Raw genomic sequence first — 15,387 nt, forward strand, 5'->3', positions numbered from 1 at the left:
GTTCAAGGGCTTCTGGGACTGGGCAATAAAGGCTGGTCAGACAGAGACTCACACATCCCATACCTGATTTTTAAAAAAATCTATTAGGATGGTCCCTCTGGAACTGTGCTAGGAGCAGTGTCCTGGCCAATCATGTTGGTAGATTTATGGACAGGGCATTAAACTGACAGAGAGGATGCAGGGACAGGATTCAAGTGAAAGGATCTTTCCAAAACCACAGAAGAAAGGTGAAGTATGGGAGCAGCATGGGAATGTGACTGAAGACAAGCAGGAAGGAACAGGAGGAGACAGAGTTTAACTAAAATTTTTACGTTGAGGGCGGCACGATGGCACATTGGTTAGCACTGCTGCGTCACAGCCCCAGAGACCCGGGCTCAATTCCCGCCTCAGGCAACTGTCTGTGTGGAGTTTGCACATTCTCCCCGTGTCTGTGTGGGTTTCCTCCGGGTGCTCCGGTTTCCTCCCACAGTCCAAAAAGTTGCAGGTTAGGTGAATTAGCCATGGAAAATTGCCCACAGTGTTAGGTGTAGGGGAATGGTCTGGGTGGGCTGCTCTTCGGAGGGTCAGTGTTGACTTATCGGGGCGGCACGGTGGCTCAGAGGTTCTCACTGCTGCCTCACAGCGCCAGAGACCTGGGTTCAATGCCCGCCTCAGGCGACTGACTGTGTGGAGTTTGCACGTTCTCCCCGTGTCTGCGTGGGTTTCCTCCGGGTGCTCCGGTTTCCTCCCACAGTCCAAAGATGTGCAGGTCGGGTGAATTGGCCATGCTAAATTGTCCGTAGTGTTAGGTAAGGGGTAAATGTAAGGGTATGGGTGGGTTGCACTTCGGCGGGTCGGTGTGGACTTGTTGGGCCGAAGGGCCTGTTTCCACACTGTAAGTAATCTCATCTAAAATCGTATATCAGCAAATAGATTTGTGACGGAAAATTGTGGAAGAGAATATATTATGTTTTTTTTTAAACGGACAACGTTGCTGCAATATGGTCGAAGGATTTGTGACACAGAGATAAAAGAGATTTAGACACCAGGGAGACATGGATACAGGGTGAACAAAAATATTCAGTGGTTTGTAATCTTGTGCAAACTCAGGCAAAATGGGCAACGATAACAATAATGGATAACAAAGGCATTACAGAGAAAGCATTTGGCCTCAGATCATGAAGTAGAGTCAGTCTGAATGTACATTCTGGCTACTACTTGCCAAGGTCACAAGCAGCAGAACAGTTTTAGCCACTGAACAGCATTCCATTGTTCATCACTGCATTACACACGAACTCATTGGAATTTTTTTAACAAACACATTGTGATAACTTTGGGAAACTTCAATATTTGTATAATCTGGGACAATCACACAGTCACCATTGATATTGGAAGATGAGTTTGGTTAATTTTTTTTCAGTGTTTCTTTGAAAAACACATTGTGCAACTGTTAAGGGACATAACTATCGCAGAGCGACCATGTAATGAAACTTAGTGAATGAGTAATGTCACCTGCAGAGATCCTTCGGGAAATGTGGTAAAGTGCAGTTAAAATAAATAAAGTTTTAAAGTGATTCACAGAAAGGAAATCTGCAACTAGAAATAAAAATAGACAATTACATGAGTTTGACAGGAGAACTGACCAAGGTAAACGCGGGAAACAGACTGAAATATGTGCCTGTAAATGAACAGTGGAAAATATTTGAAGGGACAATGCAAAATACTCAACAAAAGGACATTCAATTGAAACAGTAAAAACCTCAGCAAGAAATTCCCACTGATCCTTTACTCAGGACAAAACGAATCATACTAGATTATGAGGCTGAGAAGATCACCAAAAAGTACTTAAAAGCCTGAAGTGAGAGAGTGTTTTAGGAGTAATTGCAATGGGTCTGCTAGCAGGAGGAGGGCAGTGGGAAGGGGAATCATTGTCAAGGTTTAATGACACGATAGGAACAGGGAGAGATGAATGTGCTGGAGGTGGTGAGAGTGTTACAGAGAGTGGTCAGGGTGTTACAAAGCCAGGACGGATTTCTGCAGCTGGAGGGGTTTGCAGAGGTACGGAGGGACATAGGTATTTTTATTTATTCATTCATGGGATGTGGGTGTCACTGCCTGGAACAACGTTATTTGGCCCCTCTGCTAATTACCTAGAGTGCAGCTCAGAGTCAGCCATATTGCTGTGGGTCTGGAGTCACATGTTGGCCAGACCAGGTTAGAATATTTGATGTCCTTCCCTAAAGGAGGTTAGTGAACTAGATGAGTTCTTCCGACTGATCAACAATGTTTTAATGGTGACCCCACCAATGTCTTTTACAGCCACAACATGACTTCCCAACTCTTACACCTAATGCTCTCCCGAATGAAGGTAACCATCCCAAATGCCTTCTTCACCAGCCTATCTACCTGTGACACCACATTCAAAGAAATGTGTACCTGGGTCACTGGATCTCTGACTGAAAACACGATCCAGGGCCCGAACAATAACTGTACAAGTCCCACCCTGGTTTGTTCCACCAAAATGGAACACCTCACCTTTATCTAATTAAACTCCATCTGCTATTCTTCAGCCCACTATCCCAGCAGTACTGTTCATCCTGTTGTATCACAGATAACATTCTCCACTATCCACTTTACCACCAATTTCAGTGTCACACAAAACAATTACTTACCAGGAAACCAATATTCCCATCCAAACCATTTATCCAAATGACAAACAACAGTGGACCCACTCCACCGCTGGTCACATGTCTCCAGCCAGAAAAAAACAACATGCCTCCCACCACCCTCTGTCTCCTACCATCAAGCAAATTTTGTATCCAGTTCACGAGCTCCTCCTGAAAGCCATATCCTTTGACACTGATCTGAGCTTATTACCCAGTTTACCAGACAGAACACAGAATACAGAACAGTTCAGCCCAAGACCCTTCGGCCATGATTTCATGCCAACCTTTTATCCAACTGTAAGATCAAAATAAACTACATCCCCTTCATTTTACTATTATCCATGTGTCTGTCCAAGATTCTATTAAATGTCCCAGATGTGCCTAATTTTACTACCACCATTGGCAGTCCATCCAACCACCTACCATTCTCTATTCTCTTATCCATCCTCCATTCACCTTAAAGTAACGCCCCCTTGTAATAGCCATTTATGCCAAAGGAGGAAAAGTCTCTGACTATTCACTCACTCTGTGCCTCTTATCATCTTGTTCACCTCCACAAAGTCGCCCCGCCCCCTTCTTCACTCCAATGAAAAAATCCTTCGCTCCCTCACCTTTTTTTGTAAGAACTGCCCTCCATTACAGGCAGCATCTTGGTAAATCTCCTGTGTACGCTCTCTAAATCGTGCGCATCCTTCCTGTAAACAGGGGACCAGAACTGAACACAATATTCCAAGTGTGGTCTCACCAGGACGCTATAAAGATGCAGTAAAACCTCACGGCTCTTACCGTCAATCCCCTTCTAAGGGGAGCCAACACAACAAGTGCCTTTTTAACAACCCTACCAACGTGCGTGGCGATTTTGAGGGATCTATGGACACTGACCCCATGATCTCTGTCAAGTAATCTACCTTTCACCCTGTATTCTGTATTCAAATTCGACCTTCCAGAATGAATCACTTCACACTTTTCCAGATTGGACTCCATCTGTCACTTCCAGCCCAGCTCTGTGTCCTGTCAATGTCCCATTGCATTCTACAACAGCCCTCCACATTCCCCACCACTCCACCAAACTTCACGTTATTGGCAAACTTACTAACCCACTCTCCAACATCCACATCCAAGTCAGTTACAAAATTCACAGAGAGCAGAGTCCCAGAGCTGATTGTTACAGAACACCACTGGTCACTGAGCTCCAGGCTCAATACTGTCCATCTGCTGCCACCCTCTGTCTTCTCTGGGCCATCCAATCCTGTATCCAGACAGACAGATTTCCCTGTATCCCAATTTTCCTTCTTTTCTGAATGAGCCATCAACATATTCTGCCATATCCTCAAAGAATTCAATAAGGTTTGTGAGGCATGACCTGACCGCTCACAAACCCATACTGACTGTGGCTAATTTAACTATGGTTTTCCAAGTAGTCGTAAATCCTGTCTTTAGAGTCCTCGCCAATAATCTGCACACCACAGACATAAAACTAAATCTGTAATTCCCAGAATTCTACCTCCGTAATATGGTCCAAACTCTACAAACGTTCTCTCCTCTCCCATGCTCCCCAGAATGACACTGGAGGGTGGAGGGAGTTACAGAGATAGGGAGGGATATCAGGACACGAGGATTTTGCAGATATTAGGAGGTTTGCAGTGCCAAAAGGAGGCTTCAGTAATTGTGAGTTTTCATGGTGATGAAGGCATTTGAGGAGGGAGGGAGGGAGGGAGGATTGTAGGGAAATGAGCGGTTTCACAGTTTAGGTGTTTTGTTAGGACTGCAAAAGGTTACTGAGTTGGGGAGGTTTAAGCACTTGAGATTGTTACACAAACATGGTTTTGGTTGCAATGCAGGAAGAGGATTCAGGAAGCTGGAGAGTATGGGGTCTGAACGAGGTTACACAAATGGGAAGAGTTGTCAGGGGCGGAGGTGTTTACAGAGACAGCAATGGTCTGATCTGGAGCAGAGGACCCAGATTGGGAGGGATGTGGGGACTGGAGGTGGTTTCACAGGGAAGGAGGACCATAGAGCCACAGGAGGTTACAGAAATGTGGAGAGTTGTAGGGCTGACAGGGGTTCATGGAGATGGGAATGTTAGGAGGGATAGAGAAGTTTACAGGGATAAGAATGTTTGTAGGCCAGGGCTGAATCACAGACAGGGACTGTTTTAGGGAGCTGAGCAGATTACAGAGATAAAGATATTTGTATCGACTGGAAGAACAAACAGAGATATGCAGGGTATCGTGACTAACGATGTTTATAGACATAGGAAGGATTAGGTTCTGGGGGTTATGGAGGCTGTGGAATCTGGATTTCTTTTCAGAGACTGGGATAGCAATTTTGGTCAGAAACAGTTTCACAGATAAGGGAGCATAGCACAAACAGGAGGAAGTTGTAGAGGAAGGTGACGTTTAAACAGATCATGGTGTAAGAGCTGGACAAGGTTATGGAGATGGGTAGATGGTGGAGACACAGGAGGAGCTTACACTGACATGGGGGTGATAGTGACAGGAGGGTGTTAAATAGATAGTGCATTTTGTAGGGACCGGATTGGGAGAGGCACAGGCATGGAGTGAGTTCGACAGATCAGGATTACTGCAGAGACCTGAGAGGATTACACTGATAGGGATGGTGGTCGGGTCTCCACAGACTGTTGGTGTTTAGGGACTGGAAGAGATTTGGTAGATAGGGAGGGATGTAAGAGCTGCAGGAGCTTATGGAGAGTTGGAGCAACTGCAGAAGTAGGTTTCTCAGACAGGAATAGGTTATAGATAGTGAGGGCTGTGTGGTCTGAGTAAGTCAAAAAGAGGAGAGTTCTCTCGTCTGGAAGAGGTTACACTGACAGGGACAGTTGAAGAGACTGAAGCAAAAATGCATGGAGAAGGTTACACAGATCGGGAGGAGAGTAGGGGCTGAAGGTGAATACACAGACATGGAGAGTTGTATTGTTAGACGGAGCTGAGAGGGATAGGGTCCGGTTTAGGGATTTACACAGATAGAGAAGGTTGTGTGTTTTGGAGAAGGTTATACTGATACAGACAGTGTTAGGGAGTGTTTAGTGGACTACAGAGGAGCTCAGAGAGAATGTATTGTGGGGAGTGGAGGAGATTACAGACACAGGGATGGCTGTCGGGTTGAAAAGACCTTCTACAGATCCTCAGTGCTGTAAGGCTGGAGGGAGATTATAACAGCGAGTTGTTGCCAAGACTTAATTACTTCACTGAAATAGACCAGGTCTCAGCACGTAACTGTCAAAGGGAAGTTGAGACAGTCCAGATGAGTTTTCAGAGACACAAATGTTTATGGGAGTTTCAAGAGGGAACAATGATTGGGAGTGCTGTACCAAATGGTAATAGTTATAGGGAGGGTTCGAAAAGCAGGAAGAGGTGACAGACATATCGATCTTTGTAAGGACTGGAGAAGGTTACATCACCAAGGAGTGTTTTAGAGTCTGGAGGAGATTACAGTGTTAAGGAGAATATTGGGGATAAGGCAAGGTGTAAGAGATGGGGATTGTTGACAGGGCTGGACAATAACCTGAATAGAATCACCATCGTGTGCAACCAGGCCATTCGGCCCAACCAGTCCATTCCAAAACTCTGAAGAGCATCCTACCCAGACCCACCCCTCTACCTATACATTAAACCCTGAATTTCTCGTGGTGAACTTACTTAAACCACATATTCCTGAATACCACAGTCAATTTATGATGGCCAATTCACTGATGTGCAAATTTTGGACACACACACACACACACACAGTGAGGGGATACACGCAGACACACAGTGAGGGAGGGACACATACGCAAATCGAGGGAGGGACACACGCACACAATGAGGGAGGGACACACACACAGCGAGAGAGGGACACACATACACAGCGAGGAAGGGATACACATACACAGCGAGGAAGGGACACACATACACAGCGAGGAAGGGACACACATACACAGCGAGGAAGGGACACACATACACAGCGAGGAAGGGACACACATACACAGCGAGGAAGGGACACACATACACAGCAAGGGAGGGACACACATACACAGCGAGGGAGGGACACGCGCACACACACAGCGAGGGAGGGACACGCGCACACACACAGCGAGGGAGGGACACGCGCACACACACAGCGAGGGAGGGACACGCGCACACACACAGCGAGGGAGGGACACGCGCACACACACAGCGAGGGAGGGACACGCGCACACACACAGCGAGGGAGGGACACGGACACACACACAGCGAGGGAGGGACACGGACACACACACAGCGAGGGAGGGACACGCACACACACAGAGCGAGGGAGGGACACGCACACACACAGAGCGAGGGAGGGACATGCACACACACAGCAGGAAAGAGACACGCACACACACAGCAAGTGAGGGACACACACAGACATGCAGCGAAGGGACACACACACACACACACACACACTCACAGACAGTGAGGGAAGGACATGAACACACAGCGAGGGAGGGACACGCTGAGACACGCAGTGAGGGAGGGGACATGCACATACACAGCGTGGGAGGGACACACACACACTCACACACAGCGAGGGAGGGACACGCACAGACACGCAGTGAAGGGAAACACACACACACACACAGACAGAGAGGGAAAGACATGCACACACAGCGAGGGAGGGACACGCTGAGACACGCAGTGAGGGAGCGACACGCACACACACAGCGAGGGAGGGACACGCTGAGACACGCAGTGAGGGAGCGACACGCACACACACAGCGAGGGAGGGACACGCACACACACAGCGAGGGAGGGACACGCTGAGACACGCAGTGAGGGAGCGACACGCACACACACAGCGAGGGAGGGACACGCACACACACAGCGAGGGAGGGACACGCACACACACAGCGAGGGGGAAGGCATGTGCACACAAATTGAGAGGGGGCACACACACACAAAGCGAGGGAGGGACACGCAAACAGACACACAGTGAGGGGAATACAGACAGACACACGGCGAGGGAGGGACACACACACACACACACAGCGAGGGAGGGACGCGCACATACACACAGCGGGGGACGGGGACACATACACGTAAAGCGAAGGAGGGACACGCACACATACACACACACAAACACAGAGCAAGGGAGAGACGCCCACACACAGCGAGGTAGGGACAAACACACACTCTTACGGTGAGGGGAATACACGCAGACACACAGCGAGGGAGGTACACGCACATACACTGCAAGGAGGGACACGCACACACCGCGAAGGAGGGACAAGCTCACACATTTCGAGGGGGAGGGCATGTGGACAGAAATTGAGAGGGGGCACGCACACACACAGCGAGGGAGGGACACGCACACACAGCGAGGGGGGAAGCGCAGACACAATGAGGGGATATACACAAAGAGCAATGGAAGGACACATACACACACAAACACACACAAACAAAGAGCGAGGGAGTGACACGCGCACACAGAGCAAGAGGGACACACACACACAAAGCGAGGGTGGGATACGCACATACACTCCTAGAGGGACACACATTCTCACAGCAAGTGGGGGGCACACACACAGTGAGGGAGGGACATGTGCAAGCACAGAAACACAGACACATGCAGCGAGGGAGGAACTTGCGCACAGAAACACGCACACACAGAGCAAGAGAGGAACACTCGCAAACACACCAGCGAGGGGGGAGGCACACGCACACACACAGCGAGGGAGGGACACGCACGCACACACAGCGAGGGTGAGACACATGCACACACAGCGAGGGAGGTCCACACACACACACACACACACACACACACAAACAAAGCAAGAGAGGGACACTCACAAACACAGCGAGGGGGAGACACATGCACACACAAGAGGGAAGGCCACACACACGCGTGCACATATTGAGGGTCACACACACACACACACACACAGAGCAAGAGAGGGACACGCACACACAGCGAGGGAGGGTCACACACAAACACACACACACACAGAGCAAGAGAGGGACACACACACACACAGCGAGAGGGAGACACATGCACACAGCGACGGAGGGCCATGCACAGCAAGAGGGACAAACACACACACACACATACACAGCAAAGGGGGGGATCTCACACATACACAGCGAGGGAGGGACACGCACACACACACAACAGCAAGGGGGACACGCACACTCACAGCATGGGAGGAGACACACTTACACACACACACACACACACACACACACACACACACACACACAGCGAGGGAGGGACATGCAGTGAAGGGGGGACACACAAACACATATAGTGAGGATATGACACGTACACACGCACAGTAAGGAAGGGACACACACACACACGGCGAGGGAGGGATATGCACACACAGGGAAGGAGGGACAAGTAGACACACGGCGAGGGGGAGGGCAAGTGCACAGAAATTGAGAGGGTGCACGCACACACAGCGACTGGGGATACGCACAGGCACAGCGAGGGAGGGATACGCGCACACACAGCGAGGGGGGACATGCACTCACACACCGAGGGGAGATGCGCACATACAGTGAGGGGGATATACACAAAGAGCAAGGGTCGGACACACACACAGCAAGAGGGACACACACACACATACACAGAGCAAGGGGGGAAAGTCACACATACACACACACACACATCCAGGGAGGGACATGCACACACAGCGAGGGAGGGACACACACAAACACACACACACAGAGCTCGGGAGGGAAGGACATGCACAAACAGTGTGGGAGGGACAGGCACACACAGCGAGGGACAGACATACACATACACAGCGAGGGAGACACACACACACACACACACACACACACACACACACACACACGGAAGGAGGAACAAGCACACACATGACGAGGGGGAGGAAATGTGCACAGAAAGTGAGAGGGGGCACGCACACACATTGAGAGGGGACACACACTGACACGGCGAGGGAGGGACACAGACACACACAGCAAGGGGGGACATGCACTCACACAGTGAGGGGGATATACACAAAGAGCAAGGGAGGGACACACATACACACAAACACACACAGAGCAAGGGGGAAAAGTCACACATACACAGCGAGGGAGGGACACGCACATACACAGCAATGGGGACACACACACACACACAGAGCGAGGGAGGGACACACACACAGCGAGGGAGTGAAACGTACACATACAGTGAGAGAGTGACACACACACACAAACACACACACAGTGAGGCAGGGAAGGACACGCACACACACAGAGCAAGTGAGGGACACACACTCACAGCAAGAGAGGGACACGCACACACACAGCGAGGGGGGAGACACATGCTCACTCAACGAGGGAGGGCCAAGCACACACTCGCACAGCAAGAGGAACACACACACACACACACACACACACAGAGCAAGGGTGGAAAGTCATACATACACAGCGAGGGAGGGACACGCACATAAACAGAGCGAGAGAGGGACAAGCACACACGCACAGAGTGAGGGAGGACGTACACACACAGTGAGGGAGGGACACTCAGCGAAGGGACACACACACAGGCACAGTGAGGGAAAGACATGCATGCGCACATACACAGAGAGAGAGTGAGGGACACACACAGAGCGAGGGACGGGGACACACACACACGCAATGTGAAGGAGTGACATGCAAACACACACAGTGAGAGGGGGATACACGCAGACACACAGTGAGGCAGGGACACACAAACACAGACACACACAGAGCAAGAGAGGGACACTCGCAAACACAGCGAGGGGGAGACACATGCACACACACGCACAGCAAGAGGTACACATACACACACAGAGCAAGAGAGGGACACGCACGCACACACACAACCAGGGAGGGATATGCACACACAGCAAGGGAGGGTCACACACAAACACACACACACACACACACACACACACACACACACACAGAGGGAGGGACACGCACATACACACATATACACACACAGCGAGGGAGGGACACGCGCACACACAGCGAGTGAGGGACACGCAGTGAAGGGGTGACACAAGAACACATACTGTGAGGATGTTACACGTACACACACACACAGCGAGGAAGAGATACACACACACACAGCGAGAGAGGGACGTGCTGAGACATGCAGCGAGGGAGGGACACACACAGGGAAGGAGGGACAAGCACACACATGGCGAGGGGGGAGGAAATGTGCACAGAAAGTGAGGGGACACGCACACACAGTGAGTGGGACAGGCACTGACACGGCGAGGGAGGGACACAATCACACAGAGCAAGGGGGGACATGCACTCACACAGCGAGGGGAATATACACAAAGAGCAAGGGAGGGACACACACACACACGGACACACACACACACACTCACACACACACACACAAACTCACACAGCGTGCGAGTGACGCACAGGCACAGTGAGGAATTGACACGCATGCATACACACACACACACACACACCGAGGGAGGGACACTCACATACACTGCAAAAGGGAAACACATACTCACAGCAAGAGGGGGACACACACAGTGAGAGTGGGACACACACACACAGACGGAGGGAAGGACATGCACACACACAGCGAGGGAGGACATGCACACACAGCGAGGGAAGGACATGCACACACACAGCGAGGGAGGGATATACACCAACACACAGAGCGAGAGATGGACACGCACATAAACAGCAAGGTAGGGACACGCGCACACACAGGGAAGGAGGGACAAGCAGACATACGGTGAGGGGGATGGCATGTGCACAGAAATTGAGAGGGGGCACATACACACAGCGAGACGGGACACACGCACGCACAGCGAGACGGGACAGGCACTCACACAGCGAGGGGCGATGCGGACACACAATGGTGGGGATATGCACAAAGAACAAGGGAGGGATACAAACTCAAAGCGAGGAAGTGACACACGCACACACAGCAAGAGGCACACACACACACGCACAAAACAAGGGAGGGACACGCGCATAGACACACAGCAAGGAAGGGGCACACACACACGCAGCGAGGGAAGGACACTCACATACACTGTAAACGGGTCACACATACTCACAGCAAGAGGGGACACGTACATACAGAGAGGGATGGACACGCTCATGCCCAAGCACACAAACACAGACACACAGCGAGAGAGGGGCACGCACACACACAGCCAGTGAGGGACATGGACACACACACACACACACACACACACACACACACAGAGCAAGAGAGGGTCACGCACACACACAGTGAGGGGGAGACTCATGCACACACAGCAAGGGAGGGACACACACACACACACACACACACACACACACACACACAGTGAGGAGGGATACACACACACACACACACACACAGTGAGGAGGGACAGACACACAGAGCAAGGGGGACGTACACACAAGTTGAGGGAGAACACACACACACGCACAGCGAGGAAGGGACACACACACACACACACACACACACACACACACACACACACAGCGAGGGAGGGACACGCAGTGAAGGGACACACACAGACACAGCGAGGGAAGGACATGCCCACGCACATACAGAGAGAGCGAGGGACACACACACACAGTGAGGGAGGGACACACACAGAGTGAGGGAGGGACACGCTGATACACGCAGCGAGGGAGGGAGCATGGACACACACAGCGTGGGAGACACACACACACACACAGCGAGGGAGCGACACGCACACACACAGCGAGGGAGGGACACACAGCGAAGGAGGGACAAGCACACACACCACGAGGGGGAGGGCATGTGCACACAAATTGAGAGGGGGCACACACACGCAAAGCAAAGGAGGGACACGCACAAATACACACACACACACACACACACACACACACACACACAGAGCGAGGGGTATACGTGCAGACACACGGCGAGGGAGGGACACGCACACACAGAGCGAGGGAGGGACACGCACACACAGACAGTGAGGGAGCGACACATGCATGAGAAAGCACACAAACACAGACAGACACAGCGAGAGAGTGACACACACACACAGGCACACACAGACACACACACACAGCAAGAGAGGGACACACGCCCAGACAGCGAGGGGGGAGACACATGCTCACACAACGAGGGAGGGCCAAGCACACACTCGCACAGCAAGAGGGACACACACACACATACACACAGTGAGGAGGGACACACACACACACACACACACACACACACACGCACACACACGCACACACACACACACACACACACACACACACACAGAGCAAGGGAGGGACACGCACACACACAGCGAGGGAGGAACACACACACGCAGAGTGAGGGAGGGACACGCAGCGAAGAGACACACACACAGACACAGCGAGGGAAGGACATGCACAGTCAGTGAGGAAAGGACATGCATGCGCACATACACAGAGAGTGAGGGACACACACACAGTGAGGGAGTGACACACACACACAGAGCAAGGGAGGGACACGCTGAGACACGCAGCGAGGGAGGGAGCATGGACACACACAGCGTGGGAGGGACACACACACACAGCGAGGAAGCGACACGCACACACATAGCGAGAGAGGGACACACAGTGAAGGAGGGACAAGCACACACACCGCAAGGGGTAGGGCATGTGCACACAAATTGAGAGGGTGCACACACATGCAAAGCGATGGAGGGACACACACATACACACAGTGAGGGGGATACATGCAGACACACGGCGAGGGAGGGACACACACAGTGAGGGACAGGGACACACACACGCAAAGTGAAGGAGGGACACGCAGACACACACACACAGCGATGAGGGACACACACAGCGAGGGAGGGACACAGACACACACAGCGAGGGAGGGACACACACACAGCGAGGGAGGGACACACACACAAAGCAAGTGCGACGCGCACACAGTGAGAGAGGGACGCGCACACGCACACACACACACACAGCGAGGGACGGACACACAGACACACAGTGAGTGAGTGATATGCATACACACACATACAGAGCGAGGAGAGGACACCCTCACACACTGCAAGAGGGGCACACGCACACACACACAGCGAGGGTTGGACACACACACACACAAGAAGGTTGAGACACGCAGACACAGCGAGGGTGGGACATTGCTCAGAAAGCGAGAGGGGACACACACACACAAAGTGAGGGATGGTGACACACAGACATACGCACACACAAACAAAAACACAGAGCGAGGGAGGGACATGCACACACACAGTGAGAGAGGGATATGCTCACACACATAGTGAAGGAGGGACATGCTCACACACAGCAAGGGAGGTACAAACACACAAGTGAGGAGAGTTACACACACACAGCGAGGGAAGGGGATACGCACGCATACACACACAAACACAGAACAATGGAGGGACACGTGCACACACAGTGATGTGTCTCCTCGGACATGTAATTATCCAGCTCTCACTCCAGTCTGCGCCCTCACAGTGTCACCGTCTCTGTGACTCCCAGGTACAACTAGGCCTCGATCCTCAGGGCTGATTTATATTCTCCCAGGTGTGAGTCAGCCTCAAGCTCCTGCTCCAAGTTGCTCCCTCACACGGTCACTCCCTCTGTGACTCAGTGCTGATTTCGAGCCTCCTGCTCTGCTTTATATCCAACGCCAAGTCCCAGTCGGCCTTGACCCTCGCTGCTGATTTATATTCTCCCACTTTGTGCTGCTCTCTCTCAGCTTCTCTCCCCTTGTGATTCCCAGGTAATGGTAGGCCTCAAGCCTCAGCTGAGATTTATAACATCCCATTCCACACTGCTCTCTTACAGGATCGCCGTTGTGTCTGGAAGACAGTGGGAAAGGGGAGGATTAGACAGAGCAGAGGGTGTTACAGTGATTGAGGGAGCTGTAGGGGATGAAACAGGTTATCTGGGGAGCTAGGCAGACCTGCAGTATCTAAAGAACTTTACTGGAAGATACAGCGAAAGTTGCAGACACTGAACAAGGCAAAGGAAATAGAGAGATGGTGGCTTGTTCATGACTGAGCTTAGTAGAGTCTAAAGGGCTTCAAAGTTTGGGAGAAGATTTGTAGCACGGGTGCTCGTTGTTGTGGTTCTGTTCGCCGAGTTGGGAATTTGTGTTGCAGACGTTTCGTCCCCTGTCTAGGTGACATCCTCAGTGCTTGGGAGCCTCCTGTGAATCGCTTCTGTGATCTTTCCTCCGGGATTTATAGTGATTTGTATCTGCCGCTTGCGGTTGTCATATCCAGCTGTCCGCTGCAGTGGCCAGTATATTGGGTCCAGGTCGATGTGCTTATAGATTGAATCTGTGGATGAGTGCCATGCCTCGAGGAATTCCCTGGATGTTCTCTGTTTGGCTTGTTCTATAATAGTAGTGTTGTCCCAGTCGAACTCACGTTGCTTGTCATCTGCATGTGTGGCTACTAAGGATAGCTGGTCGTGTCGTTTCGTGGCCAGTTTGGTGTTCATGGGTGCGGATCGTTAGCTGTCTTCCTGTTTGTCCTATGTAGTGTTTTGTGCAGTCCTTGCATGGGATTTTGTACACTACATTGGTTTTGCTCATGTTGGGTATCGGGTCCTTCATTCTGGTGAGTTGTTGTCTGAGCGTGGCTGTAGGTTTGTGTGCTGTTATGCGTCCTAGTGGTCGCAGTAGTCTGGCTGTCAGTTCGGAAATGTTCCTGATGTATGGTAGTGTGGCTAGTCCTTTGGGTCGTGGCATGTCTTCATTCCGTTGTCTTTCCCTGAGGCATCTGTGGATGAAATTGCGTGGAGTTTGACCCCACCCCGCAGCTCACCAATAGGATAAACAA

Source organism: Chiloscyllium punctatum, chromosome 14 (assembly GCF_047496795.1).
Source record: "Chiloscyllium punctatum isolate Juve2018m chromosome 14, sChiPun1.3, whole genome shotgun sequence".
NCBI lineage: Eukaryota > Metazoa > Chordata > Chondrichthyes > Orectolobiformes > Hemiscylliidae > Chiloscyllium > Chiloscyllium punctatum.